The sequence below is a fragment of the Phyllobates terribilis genome, unplaced genomic scaffold (assembly GCF_046119375.1).
Source record: "Phyllobates terribilis strain yellow unplaced genomic scaffold, ASM4611937v1 Scaffold_12__6_contigs__length_324123572, whole genome shotgun sequence".
Classification (NCBI taxonomy): domain Eukaryota; kingdom Metazoa; phylum Chordata; class Amphibia; order Anura; family Dendrobatidae; genus Phyllobates; species Phyllobates terribilis.
This window is the reverse complement of record NW_027362772.1, coordinates 262,989,617-263,007,309: the sequence shown is the minus strand read 5'-3', so window position 1 is coordinate 263,007,309 and position 17,693 is coordinate 262,989,617.

The window sequence follows — 17,693 nt, the reverse complement described above, 5'->3', positions numbered from 1 at the left end:
ATAAATGCAACGTGGGCACATAGCCTTACAAATCGAGGAGCGTGCATACAACGTCTGGATGGTCATGAAGGCAAATCAGATAGATGTGTGTATATAATAATCATTTTTATTTCTATAGCGCCAACATATTCCGCAGCACTTTACATCTTAGAGGAGACTTGTACAGACAATAAAGACATTTCAGAATAAGCCAAATATCGCAAATATCAAAAGGAGTGAGGTCCCTGCTGCTCGCAAGCTACAATCTATGAGGAAATAGGGGGCATGAAAGGTAAAATAATAAGTGCTTGTATTGTACCATACAGCCATAATGTAATAAATAGGGTGTTTCCATAGTGCTGCATTAATTAAGTGCATGGAGGGTGCGTGACCAGATGCTACAGGGGTCCTGATTTTGAAGAAGATTTTGCATGGGCCAAACGGGGATAGTTAGATAATTGAGGTGAGGCGATAGACCAGTCTAAAGAAATGTGTTTTTAGGCCACTCTTAAAACTGTGGATATTGGGAATTAATCGGATTGTCCTTGTTAGTTGATTTCACAGAATTGGCGCAGCACGTGAGAAGTCTTGGAGACGAGAGTGGGAGGTTCGGATTATTGAGGATGTTAGTCTTAGGTCATTAGCAGAACAGAGGATACCGGTAAAGGGTAGACTGAGATGAGGGAGGGGATGTAGGGCGGTGCTGAACCATGGAGAGCTTTGTGGATGAGAGTGATAAGTTTATATTGTACTCTATTACCGATGGGCAACCAGTGCAACGACTGGCACAGGGTGGAGGCATCAGTGTAGCGGTTGGAAAGGAATATGAACCTGGCTGCTGCAGTCAGGACGGATTGGAGAGAGGAAAGTTTAGTAAGAGGGAGACTGATTTAGTAGAGAGTTGCAATAGTCCAGATGAGAATGAATAAGAGCGACAATATGCAGAGTCAAAGGAAAGAAAAGGTCAAATTCTAGAGATGTCTTAGAAGTGTAGGTGACCTGAGCGAGTGACAGTATGTGGGGAGTGAAGGAAAGCTCTGAATCAAATATGACCCCAAGACAGCGGCATGTTGCTGGGGAGTAATGGTGGATCCGCACAGGAAAATGGCAATATCAGACATAAGTAGGTTAGTGGAGGGAGGAGACACAATGAGATCAGTTTTAGATAGATGGAGGACATGATGTTAGAGACAGCCGAAACACAATCACTAGTATTTTTTAGTAAATCAGGGGTGATGTTCGGAGAAGAGGTGTATAATTGGTGTGATCAACATAGAGATGGTACTGAAAACCGAATCTGCTGATTGTTTGTCAAATGGGGCAGTGTATAAAGAGAAGAGGACAGGACCTAGGACTGATCCTTGAGGAACCCCGACGGTAAGGGAAGAGGAGCCAGCAAGAGATGCAGTGAAGAAGAGGTAGGAGGAGAATCAGGAGAGAACGGAGTCTTTGAGGCCGATAGAGCGGAGCATAGTGAGGAGGAGCTGGTGATCCACAGTGTCAAATGCTGCAGAGAGATCCAGGAGAATCAGCAGGGAGCAGTGACCATTAGATTTAGCTGTTAGTAGATCATTAGAGACTTTAGTGAGGGCAGTTTCAGTAAAGGGTCAAGAAGAGCGTTATCTGAGAGATAGCAGATCAAACGGGAGTGGACCAAGCGTTACGGGAGTTTAGAGATGAAGGGAAGATTAGACACAGGTCTGTAGTTAGCAGCGCAGTTCTGATCGAGGGATGTTTTTTTAAGTAAACACAGGTCTGTAGTTAGCAGCGCAGTTCTGATCGAGGGATGTTTTTTTAAGTAATGGGTGTATGCTGGCGTGTTTAAGCGAGGCAGAAAAGATACCAGATGAGAGACAGATGCTAAATATTTTAGTTAGGTGAGTGGTGACAGCTGGGGAAAGGGACTGAAGGAGATGTGAGGGAATAGGGTCACTGGTGCAGGTATTGGGGCGAGAAGATGCAACGAGCCTGGTCACTTCTTCTGTGACCGGTTCAAAAACAAAGTGAGTTAGATGCAGTTTGGGAGGGAGGACAATACATGCGATCAAGGGATTGGGAGAAAATTTCCTGTCAATTTTTTCTTTTAAATAATTCTTTGTGACCGTGATCTATTTTGGGTCACAAAGTACATGACCTTATCTGTAGATGCTCATTTTCTGCCTTCTTTACTATAGGTTGGCACTAGGGATTGAATGATCCCCTCGGCATATCCTTTACATTCACCAAGAAGGCTTAAATAAAACTTTAGTTTTCCAGCTTGTTGGAAATATCAACTACACTGCTCAAAAAAATAAAGGGAACACTCAAATAACACATTCTAAATCTGAATGAATGAAATATTCTCATTGAATACTTTGTTCTGTACAAAGTTGAATGTGCTGACAACAAAATCACACAAAAATCATCAATAGAAATCAAATTTATTAACCAATGGAGGCCTGGATTTGAAGTCACCCCCAAAATTAAAGTGGAAAAACACACTACAGGCTGATCCAACTTTGATGTAATGTCCTTAAAACAAGTCAAAATGAGGCTCAGTATTGTGTGTGGCCTCCACGTGCCTGTATGACCTCCCTACAACGCCTGGGCATGCTCCTGATGAGGTTGCGGATGGTCTCCTGTGGGATCTCCTCCCAGACCTGGACTAAAGCATCCGCCAACTCCTGGACAGTCTGTGGTGCAACGTGACGTTGGTGGATGGAGCGAGACATGGTGTCCCAGATGTGCTCTATCGGATTAAGGTCTGGGGAACGGGCGGGCCAGTCCATAGCTTCAATGCCTTCATCTTGCAGGAACTGCTGACACACTCCAGCCACATGAGGTCTGGCATTGTCCTGCATTAGGAGGAACCCAGGGCCAACCGCACCAGCATATGGTCTCACAAGGGGTCTGAAGATCTCCTCAGTACCTAATGGCAGTCAGGCTACCTCTGGTGAGCACATGGAGGGCTGTGCGGCCCTCTAAAGAAATGCCACCCCACACCATTACTGACCCACTGCCAAACCGGTCATGCTGAAGGATGTTGCAGGCAGCAGATCGCTCTCCACGGCGTCTTCAGACTCTGTCACATGTGCTCAGTGTGAACCTGCTTTCATCTGTGAAGAGCACAAGGCGCCAGTGGCGACTTTGCCAATCCTGGTGTTCTGTGGCAAATGCCAAGCGTCCTGCACGGTGTTGGGCTGTGAGCACAACCCCCATCTGTGGACGTCGGGCCCTCATACCACCCTCATGGAGTCGGTTTCTAACCGTTTGTGCAGACACATGCACATTTGTGGCCTGCTGGAGGTCATTTTGCAGGGCTCTGGCAGTGCTCCTCCTGTTCCTCCTTGCACAAAGGCGGAGGTAGCGGTCCTGCTGCTGGGTTGTTGCCTTCCTACGGCCCCCTCCACATCTCCTGGTGTACTGGCCTGTCTCCTGGTAGCGCCTCCAGCCTCTGGACACTACGCTGACAGACACAGCAAACCTTCTTGCCACAGCTCGCATTGATGTGCCATCCAGGATGAGCTGCACTACCTGAGCAACTTCTGTGGGTTGTAGAGTCCGTCTCATGCTACCACGAGTGTGAAAGCGCAGCCAACATTCAAAAGTGACCAAAACATCAGCCAGAAAGCATTGGTACTGAGATGTGGTCTGTGGTCCCCACCTGCAGAACCACTCCTTTATTGAGGGTGTCTTGATAATTGCCAATAATCTCCATCTATTGTCTATCCCATTTGCACAACAGCATGTGAAACTGATTGTCAATCAGTGTTGCTTCCTAAGTGGACAGTTTGATTTCACAGAAGTTTGATTTACTTGGAGTTATATTCTGTTTAAGTGTTCCCTTTATTTTTTGGAGCAGTGTATTACTTCTCATGACTGGTGCCGAGTCTCTTTCATTGCAGTAGAAATAAAATTACGGCTTGAATCTCCATCTTCTACCATGGTTCACCTTAAAATCCTGTAGAAAGGCAACATCGTATTGTCTTGATTTTTTTTTTTTCCACTGACTTGTTAGAGTTTGGATGGGGCCATTATCACAACTCTTGAAAACATCAGCAGTCAGATGTTGCATCTTCATCTTGTTTTATCACTCGCGCAGCCAAGCTGGGTTAAATAGGAGACTTTGCCAGTGACTTGGAGGTGGCCGGCCAGTGCCAGACCTTTTTTCAGATATAACATTGACTTGACAACCACTGGTTTGGTGCTACCCTCATGCCGAGGTCGTCCTCTCTCAGCCACCTGGGTCCACCGATGCTGATGGCACATGTTCATGTATAGCCCAGGTCCGAGTGGCACCACCAAATCTTTACAGCAGCACAGAGATCTCCAGCGATCACCTGCTGGATGACGTTGATGACTCCTGAAGATATTTGCGTTATTACTTAGCAAATGGTTTCGAGCAAATAATAATAATAAAAAATCTGTCTGGCCACATGGCACTGCACCCACATGAATAGGACGGACCACATAAGGTCGGTATATCAGGTGATAGATGGGCTGTTGGTGACCATTTCTGGGTAAGGACATATTCCTCAAACTACATAGTTACTATAAGGCCGCCTGCATGTAACATGTTTGATTTTACTATGTGGTTTTCTCTGGTGTTCCAGTTGTGCCGCCACATGGCGATGCTTACGGTCTGTAGTCCCCACCTATAAAACGTGGCCCAGCGGTTTTAAGAAAACATTAAAAATTCCTTTTTTTTTTGTTCTGCACAATTTCAAGAGTATCCCATCCAGAGCTGTGAGCCTTAACCCCGTCCTGCCTGGCTTCATAACATTTCTTCCTGTCCTATACTGATCTTGGAAGAACGTGGCCACTGAGACTGGAAATTTCCTGCAGACAAAACTTCTATTAATTATCTTTGCCAGCATGGATCCAAAGAAAACGTTTTGGCGCAATGAGTTTTTGATATTTTCGAAATGTCTTCACCTGTGATTATTGCATCTCTGCTATTATAAAGTTTGATCAGATTTGGCAGAAAAGTTTTGAAAGTTATTACTATACCTGTTCACATATTTCAGTGTTCCTCATAGATTGGGCCAATAACGGAGCAAGCACTGTACCACCCCTCTAAGCCCACAGATTAGCCATACCCCTGGTGGTCTAGAGCAGTGCGTTTTGGTAAGATTCCTGATGATCTGGGACAGTGAGGGGTTAATGTTGTAACCTCTGTAGGACTAGAGCCAATAATTGGATAATGTCTGGATCAGTTAGGTTACCTCCACACAGGTGAGATACTCTGCAGATTTTCCCAGCAGAAAATCATCTGTGTATTTCAGCACCAGCGTTGTGAATGAGATTGTAAATTGCTGGAGAGAAAATCTGCAGTCAGTAATAAATGGCACCAAGGATTTCACATCTCCTGCATGTAAATTTATGGTGCGGATTTAACTTTTTGCAATCCACAAATTTCCCACAGTAAAATCTGTGGACATGCATGTAAGTGAATGGTGTCTAAGTGGTAGTCTAGGGCAGGGAAAGTCCTCAGTCTGCATCCTGTGGAGTCTAGGATGGTGAAGGGGTTAGTATCTTTATCCATTTTTGTGTAGAGCAGTGAATTTTTTACTGTATTCCTGGAGGTATGGGGCAAAAATGGGTTTACAGTCTATATTTCTTGTACCCGTGGTCAGTGAAGGGTGTAGTGTCTGTATCTCTGGTCTTCTGGGGCAGTGAAGGGGATAACATCTGTTTATCTGGTGGGCTAAGGCAGAGAAGGGGTTTAATCTGTATCCCTGGTGGGCTACGGTAATGAATAGTTTAGTGTCTGTATTCCTGGTGGGTTAGGACAGTAAAAGGGATCTGTATTCCTGGTGGCCAAGGGCAGTGTAGTGGGCAGCGTCTGTATTCCTGGTGGGCCAGGGCAGTGAAGGATTTAGCATCTGTATTCTTGGTGGGTTAGGACAGTAAAAGGGATCTGTATTCCTGGTGGCCAAGGTCAGTGAATGGGCCATCATCTGTGTTCCTGGTGGGCTAAGGCAGTGTAGTAGTCAGCGTCTGTATTCCTGGTAGGCTATGGCATTGTAGTAGTCAGCCCTCTGTATTCCTGGTGGGCTAGGGCAGTGTAGTAGTCGGCGTCTATTCCTGGTGGGCTAGGGCAGTGTAGTAGTCAGCGTCTGTATTCCTGGTGGGCTAGGGCAGTGTGGGAGTCGGTGTCTGTATTCCTGGTGGGTTAGGGCAGTGTAGTAGTTGGCGTCTGTATTCCTGGTGGGCTAGGGCAATGTAGTAGTCAGCGTCTGTATTTCTGGTGGCCAAAATCAGTGAATGGGTCATTGTCTGTGTTCCTGGTGGGCTAAGGCAGGGTAGTAGTCGGCGTCTGTATTCCTGGTAGGCTAGGGTATTGTAGTAGTCAGCCTCTGTATTCCTGGTGGGCTAGGGCAGTGAAGGAGTTAGCGTCTGTATCCCTGGTGGGGTAGGGCAGTGAAGGAGTTAGCGTCTGTATCCCTGGTGGGGTAGGGCAGTGAAGGAGTTAGCGTCTGTATCCCTGGTGGCCAGCGGCAGTGAAGGAGTTCGCATCTGTATTCCTAATTGGTTGGGACAGTCAAAAGGTTCACGTCTGTTGCCCTGGTGGGCTAGGACAGTAAAGGAGTTAGCATCTGTATCCCTGGTGGGTTAGGACAGTGAAGAAGTTAAGGTCTGTATACCTGTTAGCTTAAGGCAGAAAATTGGGTTAACGTCTGTGTATCCCTGGTGGACTATGGCAATGAAGAGGTCAGCGTCTTTTTCCCTGATGTACTAGGGTAGTGTAGTAGTCAGTCTCTGTATTCCCGGTGGGCTAGGGCAGTGAAGACTTAATGTTTTGTTAGGGTGAGAATTATTTTTTTGCAATGCTTATCTTAGAGTGAAGCGTTAGGACAATCACTGACTGTAACTTAATAAGATGCAGGGAGCTCCTCTATAATATGTAGTAGTACAGATAACACATTTCGGTTTCATATTAGCATTTCTACTTTTCCGGAGTTTTTTTCCCACTACATGATCAGGTCTCATTGTTGCCTTCACCTAGGATAGAGGGTGATCTTGGCTGGAATTCCTCCTGAGTAACACTGGATCTGTGGGGCAGAGCCAAAAAAATATTTTTACACATGTTAGTGGTTATGTTTAGTTTAATAAAATTGCACTCATCTTCAGTCCTTCATTCATTTTCTCAAGTTTTGCAGCCTGATTAAAGATTCAGATTTTTCTCTTGTGGGAGTGCTTCTCCCAGTAATAAAGGCTGGACATGAGGCCTGTGTGTATACAGGGTGCTACTATTTTTATTCGCTCATGTATCAGCACAGCTTCTAACCTGCTCTTATTTTTTCTTCATGTGCTTTTCTACAGCCTGTTTTCTCAGCAGTCCCTGAGACTGTACATGCTTTCTCCCCTTTCCACCATGTAGAGATCTTTGTACAACTCCCACCTTTCCCTGCTGTTCTCTCCATCACTGAGAAAGCAGAAGGAAGCTATAAGAGTGGAGTTGGAGCTCCGATTGATTTTGTAACATTTTTCAAATCACTCAGTTCGATTGAGGACTTACAATTTAAAAAAAACATTTTTTTCTACCATTCTGTAATTTTTATTGAAATAAATGTTTTTCAATTTTTACAGGAAAAGAACAAAAATAATTAGCCATTTTAGATTTTTCACTATCATTTATAGGTTATCAACCAATCTTATACTGTAGTAATACTTTAACATTCGGTTAAACATTTTCAAGTATATAAAGAGTAAAAACTGGTTGAAAATTTTTAATGATGACCATTTAGAAAATTGCTTATCCTCTGTATTTAGGAAGCAAATAATATTAAAAAAAATAATAATTTGTGAACAGAGCGTTTAAATGTTATGTACGCTTTCACTAGCAATATTTTTATAGTTTCATTGTATGAAAAAAAGACACAGCAAATATACAAAGTGTTAAGCAATAAAATAACACTATAATTTTATGTATTCAGCACTTCTGTGTCTGTTTACACACTACAAACAAACCCTGTGTAGTCTGATCTCGTAATCGTACTCTTTCATCTGTCCTTTACCTCCTCCTGACATACACTCTTCAACATCGTCTGACGAACAGTCTGCTGCCCTTGGACCCAAAAAGAACAATTTTACTTTCATCAGTCCACAAAATGTTTCTCCATTTCTCTTTAGGCCCGTTTATATGTTCTTTGGCAAATTGTATCCGCTTCATTGTCTTTTTTTAAACAGTGGAATTTTGTGGGGACTTCTTGCTTAGAGATTAGCTTCACACAGGCGTCTTCTAACTGTCACAGCTCTCACAGGTAACTTGACACTGTCTTTGATCATCCTGGAGCTGATCATTGGCTGAGCCTTTCCCATTCTGACTACCATTGAAATGGATGGAAGAATAGTCTTCCGTTTTCTTCCACGTCTCTCTGGTTTTCCTTTCCATTTTAAAGCATTGGAGATTGTTTTAGCTGAACAGCCTATCATTGTCTGCACTTCTTTATAAGTTTTACCCTCTCCAATCCACTTTTTAATCAAAGTACGCTGTTCTTCTGAACAATGTCTCAAACGACCCATATTTCTCAGGCTTTCAAGGAGAAATGCATGTACAACATGTGCTGGCTTCACCCTTAAATAAGGTGATGTTGCAGGTTGAGCGCCACAGCGGCTTTCTAAGACTTTTTTGCTCAGGAGCTCTCCTGGCTGCTCAGCTGTGCAGGGAACTACTGCATGCCTCCAATCACTGGAATGGGACTGTGCTGCATTTCCCTGAATAGCGGGTGACTGGGGAGTGCAGCTGTGAAGGAAAATACAACAAAGGGGTTTCTGGCTTTCGGATACAAGTCTGCAGTCTTTTGAGATTTGCATACATATGGTCACATGCCGACTAGACGTGCGCGGTCTTACTCAATGCAAGCGTATTGCGTGAGGACAGACGTCTAGTTGGAATGTGGTCGGGAGTATGCACATCGCATAAGTGCGGTCACATGACCGCCCAATCCCGGTGCCAGAATCGGGGAAACGTCACAGCATGCAGTATGCGCTATGTGAGAATTCATAAGCCTGGCAACCCCTTTAAATCTGTACTGTGTCCCCTTCTCTCTAAAGATTGAGCGTGGGCCCAGGAGTAAACCATTATTGATCGTAAAATGGCACCATGTTCTATCAATATGCCATTTTAGTTTTTAAGTTCTTGTCGTCTGTACTTTTTTCTTACAATATGAGGAATTACACGATGCCTGATCCTTCTGTATGTTATGGCAAGTCCCGAAGGAGTAGCGAAAATATAACTTGTGTAACTTGTTAGATCTTGAATCCACAGTCCTAGTAATATCCCTTTTATTAGTAGTTCTATATTTTTGTAATTTTACTTGTGACCCTAAAGTTCGGTGCTTGTCCGGAGAGCCCTGTCCTATAAGGGTCATGTAGTCACTTTGCATAGATTGTCCAATCTTCACCCTGGTTGATAATTCAGTGGGATGACTTCTCCATGATGGGGTCACGGTGAAGCTGCTGCATTCACACCAGGTACATTCATCTTCTCACCAGTGGCCTGTCCACTCCTTCAGTTATTGCCCTTAGTGTATAAAGTGATGGCGTCCATGGCAGACTGTGCACGCTTTACTTTTATGAAGTTCGCTTGCTAAATGACAGCTTGAATCTGACGTGAAGAAGCCCTCTATGGCCGTGACCGGCCAAGATTATATCATATGTGATGCAAATTTGACTAAAACAATATTACTGTGCGAAGAAACTACTAAACATCTATTCATGTGCTAAAATCTATGCACTCCTCATGGAAATGAAGGAACAGCTTGCTCCAGCAGCCGTAAGGTAATACAACCATGTAGTGTACAAGACTTTGGGGTGGACACTGATCGGGTCTGATGTGACACCGCTGCCCAAATCTGACTTTGTTCTAAAGGTAAAGCGTCATCGGAAAGTGACCTATTGTTCAAAACATTCTAATGTTAAAAGATTTTGTGTGTTGTTTTTTGTTTGTTTTTGGGTTTTTTTTTTACCTCCTCATCATTCACAATAGGTGATGTCACAGCTCACCTCCTCCTGTATAATGACTGATAACACCTCTATATACAGTAGATAACACAGGATCCACCATTCACAATAGGTGATGTCACAGCTCACCTCCTCATGCTGTACAATGACTGATGAGACCTCTATATACAGTAGATAACACAGGATCCACCATTCACAATAGGTGATGTCACAGCTCACCTCCTCCTGTATAATGACTGATAACACCTCTATATACAGTAGATAACACAGGATCCACCATTCACAATAGGTGATGTCACAGCTCACCTCCTCCTGTACAATGACTGATTACACCTCTATATACAGTAGAAAACACAGGATCCACCATTCACAATAGGTGATGTCACAGCTCACCACCTCCTTCTGTATAATGACTGATAACACTTCTATATACAGTAAATAACATAGGTACTATAATTTACAATAGGTGATGTCACAGCTCACCTTCTCCCCCTCCATTCACAATGATTTTTGGTCAGATTAGAGAATACTCAGAGAACGCTTCTGTACAAACACATAAGGGCTGAGTCTGTCTATTGCTGCTCATGATGACATGCCCAACAGGAAGTATGAATCCTAGTATTAGGCCTAGTGGCCAGTTCGAAAATTGCAAACTTTTAGATTTTTTGTTTTCCTTATTGCTTTCGAAGAAAAAAATACTTTTCCATAAGCAACCTGCTTGAAGCTGTATGTCTCTCTCAATGACACATTCCCTTTACTTCATAAATACAAATAATGAGAAAAATCTATTCTAAATTGTCCAGACCGTGTCCCCAGCTCCAGAACATGCTAGGAGTTGTAGTTCCCCTGCAAAGATTGGAGACCACAGAGTATTGATGCAAATGTCCTGATCCACCAGTGGCCGTGTGAAGCCGGCATTTCCCATTCATAGTGGACATAATAGCTGCACCTGTCCTGCAGAATCCCCTCTCTGCTCAATAGTGAAGTGCGGGCTCTTGGCCTACTGTCAGGAGGGCACAATGCAGATCAGCCCGTGTCTGAGGCGCTGCCAACTATTCTGTTTTATCCCGAATATAAAGGAAATGTAACAATGGGCCCAGCGATTCCAAGGATCCCATCCTGTCCGCTAATCACCGTCACAAATTGTAACGCGCTACCCCCTTTATTACAAGTCTGTGTCCAGCTTAGCCGGCTGTCAGTCAGCAGCACAGGGCATTGAGGGGTGACTGTCTGCAGCTGACGTCACTCTAGTAAATATTCACTCTTTTCTGTTAGTACTGGAGCAAATGAGGTTTTTAAGGGAGACCTTCCACCAAATGTTTCATGTTGAAGTGGACACAGGACGTAATAGTGGCTGCAGAACGGAATAAAACTTTTTTATTTAATTATTATTTCACCTTTCTTTTGCGGAGATACTAGCCATCTAATATTTGGCACCTAATGAGTTAACTTTAGCCAAGTCCAAGTGGGTGTTATCAGATAGTTTTCACTGGGGGAGGCGTGTACTTCTTCCTCCTGTATAATGCTGACCAATCATAAGCAGGCAGCAACATAGAAGTGCAGAAGAACCTGTGATGATGTCATCAGGGTCACATGACCTGAGTCCACAGGTCCTGTCAGCCAAAGTGTGCCGTACTGGAGATATATTACACAGTACAGAAGTGTGAAAATATTAGCTAGAGTCTCCAGTGGTCCAGAGGTATGACTATAATGAGCCGATTAGACAAAGAGATATACTGACAATCCCTTTTTAGACTGTTATTCCCATCTTCAGAAATCGGTATTTTTCGAGTTTGTAAGCACGGTTTTGAAGCTGGACAGATTGCACAGTTGCCTAATAATAATCCCAGCCAACTTCAGTGCAGTGTTTACAACCTAGACAGCAAGGGTGGTCGGTAACCTTGGCAACGTTCTATAAACAAGAGTAAAGTGTTAATATCTCAAAAACGGCTGCAAATTTTCACAAGCTGTAAATTGCAAAAGTGATTGGTTTTACCGGCAATATCCACCTAGGAAGATGAAATGAACACTTTAAGTTTTTTTTGTTTGTTTTGCTTCATATTTTTCATTTTTTTCTTACTTCTATCTGCATTAAGGAAAGCTAAGTATGTGACTGCCATTCTACAGAGGTTTTTTCCCATCTTTACCGCTGTATAGTTGGGGAAAGTTTATACTTTTATCGCAGGTCTACTCTGGGGCCGGATAGTTCAGAATCGCTGACTTTTTTTTGAGTGAGATAGGGGCAGATTTGCCTGTCAGGAATATGGGAAATCTGAATGGAACCCTTATGGTGGATGTAAGGGCGGCCATATCAGTTGTCACCCATCTTGGCCAGAAACGGGTACAACCAAAGGCCGTTTGACATCGGTTGATGATCCAAATGTTACGCTTGTTCCTGATTATTGATGCAGCCAACGTTCGCTCATCCAGCAGCAGATCGCATCTGTGCAACCCAAAACTCTTCAATCTCGGCAGCACCTAGAGACTTGCTGCCGACAATTTGCAGATTGTATAAGGACATTTGTTCCCATTCAGTATGTATCGGCCACTGCTAATGGGCTATAAACTACTCCGGCCGGCTGTCTCGACTAACAAGCAGGAAATTTTCTAGTTGAAAATGCTTGACAGGAGAGGACGTCTCAAGGACTTGATTTCCGAAGGAAATGTTCTGTAAATTCTGATCTTGCCGGGAATAAAGCAGCTTCGCCTTGACTGGCTTTATGATCACAAGAGTAGTCATCATCTTGCCAGACTAAATCCACGTTGTCAGCCTGTCTGTCTCCACTCGGAGGGTAAAGAATCCGCCGCTCTGCCGGCAGGACCGGGTCCGATCAACCACTTCCTTACTTTCCTTCTGAAATGCGCCACACATTGGATGCAATGCCACCCCGGCTAACTGATCCGCCTGCTCCTGGCAGCTCGGGCTGTTCTACCGGGTTTTGTCAGCAGGCAAAGGGTTATCAGGAAGTTCTGGGAAAAAACAAGCCTGGTGGCGGCTTTACATCCAAAGGGGAGACCAAAAAATAAAACCTTTGATGTCACTACAAAGCACGACTTCACAGCAGAAAAGAGTAACCTGCACAGCGGCGCTCGCCACGCTTATTGAGCATGCAAAATGCCTCCAGGGCTTCATCCTGTAGGGATTGTGAGGCTTTGCGGATATACGGTTAACCATTACCCTGCTTTAGTTCTTCGCCTACCAAAATAAGCGGAGGACGTGCCAGGCTCCACACCCATCAAAACACTTCCTAAAGTGCACAGATAAATCTGTGTGACCCCCTCCTCTACTATAGTAAGGAAAAAAAATCATCAGATGTAGCAGCTGGAATCTATATATAATGGACCTGAATCTATTGAAACAAGCAGTGGAGTAACCTGAGTCCGATGGATCCCGGTGCAACATTTGGATGTGGGCCCCCACCTCCATGTTGGTCAGATGTATGGGCTTTTTATAGCGTTCTAGACCCTACAAAGACATACGTGTTCATCCTCCTTGTGATGATGTTCCTATCCTGGCCCGTTTCTCTAATATCACCCATCCTGGTCCCTTTCTGTAATAATGCCTCTGTCCTGGCCCTTTCTGTAACAATGTCCTCCATTCTGGGCCCTTTTCTGTAATAATATCCTTTGTCCTGGCTCCTTTTTGTAATAATGTCTCTCGTCCTGTGCCCCTGTCTGTAATAATATCTCCCATCCTGGGCCCATTTCTGTAATAATGTCTCCCATCCTGGGCCCATTTCTGTTATGTCTGCCATCCTGGGCCCATTTCTGAAATAATATCCTCTGTCCTGGGCCTCTTTCTGTAATAATGTTCTCCGTCCTGGGCCTCTTTCTGTAATAATGTCCTCCGTCCTGGGCCTCTTTCTGTAATAATGTCCTCCGTCCTGGGCCTCTTTCTGTAATAATGTCCTCCGTCCTGGGCCCTTTTCTGTAATAATGTCCTCCTTCCTGTGCCCATTTTTGTAATAATGTCCTCCTTCCTGTGCCCATTTTTGTAATGTCACCTGTCCTGGTCCCATTTTTGTAATGTCCCCTGTCCTGGGCCCCTTTCTGTTATGTCCCCTGTCCTGGGCCCCTTTCTGTTATGTCCCCTGTCCTGGGCCCCTTTCTGTTATGTCCCCTGTCCTGGGCCCCTTTCTGTTATGTCCCCTGTCCTGGGCCCCTTTCTGTTATGTCCCCTGTCCTGGGCCCCTTTCTGTTATGTCCCCTGTCCTGGGCCCCTTTCTGTAATGTCACCCATCCTGGGCCCTTTTCTGGACTAATGTCCCTCGTCCTGCCCCCCCTTTCTGTAATAATGTCCCCCGTCCTGGACCCTTTCTGTAATAATGTCCCCTGTCCTGAGCCTCTTTTTGTAACAATGTCCCCTGCACATCCAGCTGGTATAGGCACTAGCGTTAGCTGGCCCACCTCCCGCACAGGCCCATTACTCCCCTGGAAACAAGTTCATAACATGATTGAGGCAAACTAGGTGTAGTTAGGGTGGTAGCAGGGCACAGTTACTGATACAAAGACAATGGATTCTGGATTACAGGTACCAGCATTTCCACACAACCCCAGCTACCCAACTTAAATGATAAATTCAGAAATAAACAATAATGATGGCGACATCATTGCATTTCACATCCACAATAGGGAACATCACTGTAAGGTATATTATTTAATAATTCTCCAGTGCACAGACATCATCAACACTATCCCCCATTGGGGCTCACAATCTAGATTCCCTATCAGTATGTCTTTGGAGTGTGGGAGGAAACCCACGCAAACACGGGGAGAACATACAAACTCCTTCCAGATGTTGTCCATGGTGAGATTTGAACCCAGGACCCCAGTGCTGCAAACCAATAGTGTTAACCACTGAGCCACCAATTATGTTTCTGTGCTTGAGTTGAGTGGTTAAGGTTTCCTCCCTCCATATACAAATATTAGCCTTGGGAATAAAAAGGTAAAGAGCAGTCCTTGGCTGATGTGTTGAGAAGATGAGCAGATTCTGAGCTATAGACATACGTTGTATATCACCTATAATCTTTAGCCTTCATTATGGTTTTCATTATGGTTTTCCAATGTATCAGTTGTCCACTAAACCGAAAACCCAAGTTGACAACCCGGGAGATAGTGGATAGCGTGCAGTCATATCAGGGTTGCAGGTACGCGAGCCTCGTACTGGCTATCTATGTGTCTATGGTAATGAAATAATCTCTTACCACTGATGAGTCTGGTGCATGTCACTCTACAGATGAATGATCGCCATGTAATTACTTGGCCGTCTGTATAGATGAGGCTGTGTGTAAGTGCGGTCATATGGATTGTGGGGGACGCTGTACTGTGTTTTTATGGGAAGCATTGGGCACTTACAGGCTCCGGCATTGTAAATCCATGGCATATGTCGCGCCACCAAAGTTCGCCACGTGTCGCTGCTACATTGGATCGTGATACATTGCAACCCCAAGGGTACTCCGAGAAGCAAGTTGCAAAAAATCCAACATGGTTAGACTTCTTGTGGCTTGCTTATTGCAGTCGCAGTACCCCCAAGGTTGCAATATGACCCCCTATTCACTTGTATGGCATTGCGATGTAGATAGTTTTTTTGTAGGCGAGGAAAAAAAAAACGTACTTCTGAATTTGATCTAAGATTAAATAGAATTTTGTTGTCACCCAATAAAGCCGCAATCATGACCCTGTGTGGTCCGGAGCGAAGAATCTCATAGTGTCCGTCCCCCTAATACCGCAGTGATGGCAGCAGCACTTCCGCTTTCTTAAGGATACGTAGTTACTGGTGCTCCGCTCTGCACTTTCTTTGTAGTTTTCTGTTTACATCTCATTATCTCCCTATTGCAGTAGTAAATTTTTATAACTATTTTTTGATTAATGAATCTCATTAAAACTCTGCAGCTTCCACTGAATCAGGGATAGGATCTCCAGGCTGACAACTCATAGTCCCTGCACCTTATATAAGGAAGGAACTGTCACTGCTGATATTCCCAGCCGACTGCCCGGAGGGTGCAGCTTCACTGTGCACGTGCTGGCGGGACGAGGGTTTCTTTTTACACTTGGGACTAGCTATACCCTAAATCCCTGACCAATTTCTGTTCATAGACCTCAAACCTCAATGGGCACACACTTTTTTAATAGAATTCAGTACCAGTATCCACTGGACAACTGGGAATTAACCATTTACTCACTTCACTGCCCTAGCCCATCATTGATAATAATTGTATTTATATAGCGTCAACATATTCCATAGCGCTTTCTAAATCAGAGATGCATGTATTGTACACACAGTATCAGCGCAGAGAAGCAGAGTTCAGCTTGTCAAACAAAAGGAGTGCGGGCACAATCTAGAGAGAAAGTAGGAATGGCACAAGAAGTAAAAGGAACTTGTAGTGTATGGTCCAGACATCTCTATAATAAGAGTGTTAATGTAAATCTGCATAAAACAGTCACCAGTATCTTAGGTCCAGATACAAAGTGCAACTAAGTGCTTGGAGTGTGAGGGAACGCATAGTAGAAAGGACCAAATTTTGAGGGAAGTGAGAACAGTTAATTAGTGAGATTACGTGTTAGGCCTGACTAAAAAGTTGTGTTTTAGGGCCAGCTTAAAACTGTGGACATTGAGAATTAACTGGATTTTCGAGGGTAGTGCATTCCAGAGAATTTGTGCAGCACTAGAAAAGTCTTGGAGATGGGACTTTCAAATTATCAAGGAGATTTGTTTTACATTTTTAGCAGAATGGGAAGCCCAGAAAGATGAAGGAGGAGATGTATGGCGGTACAGCACTGTAGAGAGTTTTGTGAGTGAGAATAAGTTTATATTGTATTCTATAGCAGACAGGCAACCAGTGCAATGACTGGCACAGGGAGGAGGCACCAGTGTAATGGCTGGAAAGAAGTATGATTACTGCATTCAGGATACATTATAGAGGGAATAGGTTAGTAAAGGGAAGACCGATTTAGTAGAGAGTTGTTGTAGTCCAGGTGAGAATAAATAAGTGCGACATTAAACGTTTTCACAGTTTAAAAGGTGAGAAAAGGTCGGATTCTGGACTTGTTTTTAAGGTGAAGGTGACGTAAGTGAGTAGATGTATGGAGGAAAGATCTTGGTCAAATATAACCCTAAGACAGCGGGCGTGTTTCGTGGGACTTATGGTAGAACCACGGATTAAAATGCTAATATCAGGTTTAAGCCGGTTATTAGACGGAGGAAACATGAGAAGTTCAGTTTGAGAAAGATTCAGTTTCAGAGAGAGGGAGGACATGTTAGAGACAGCGGACAAACAATCCCTGGTAGTAATGCAGGGGTGATGTCAGGAGATGATGTGTATTATTGGGTGTCATCAGCATAGAGATGGTACTGGAAACCAAATGTGCTGATGGTTTGTTCCATAGGGACGGTGTATAGAGAAAAAAGGAGGAGAGCTAGGAATGAACCCTAAGGAACCCCAACAATAAGGAGAAGAGCCAAAGAAAGATACAGTGAAGGAGTGGTCTGAAAGATGGGAGAACCAAGGGAGAATGGGGTCCAAGAGGCCAATAGAGCAGAACATCGTGAGGAGGAGCTGGTGGTCCATGGTGCCATATGCTGCAGAGAGATTCAGGAGAATCGGTAGGGAGCAGTGACCATTAGATTTAGCTGTTAGTAGATCATTAGAGACTTTAGTGAGGGCAGTTTCTGTAAAGAGTAAACTTTTAGCCAATTTTGGCTGAAACCCAACTAATCTTACAGATGTCGCGCCCATTAGATCGAAGTCGCTGACAATCTAATGTGT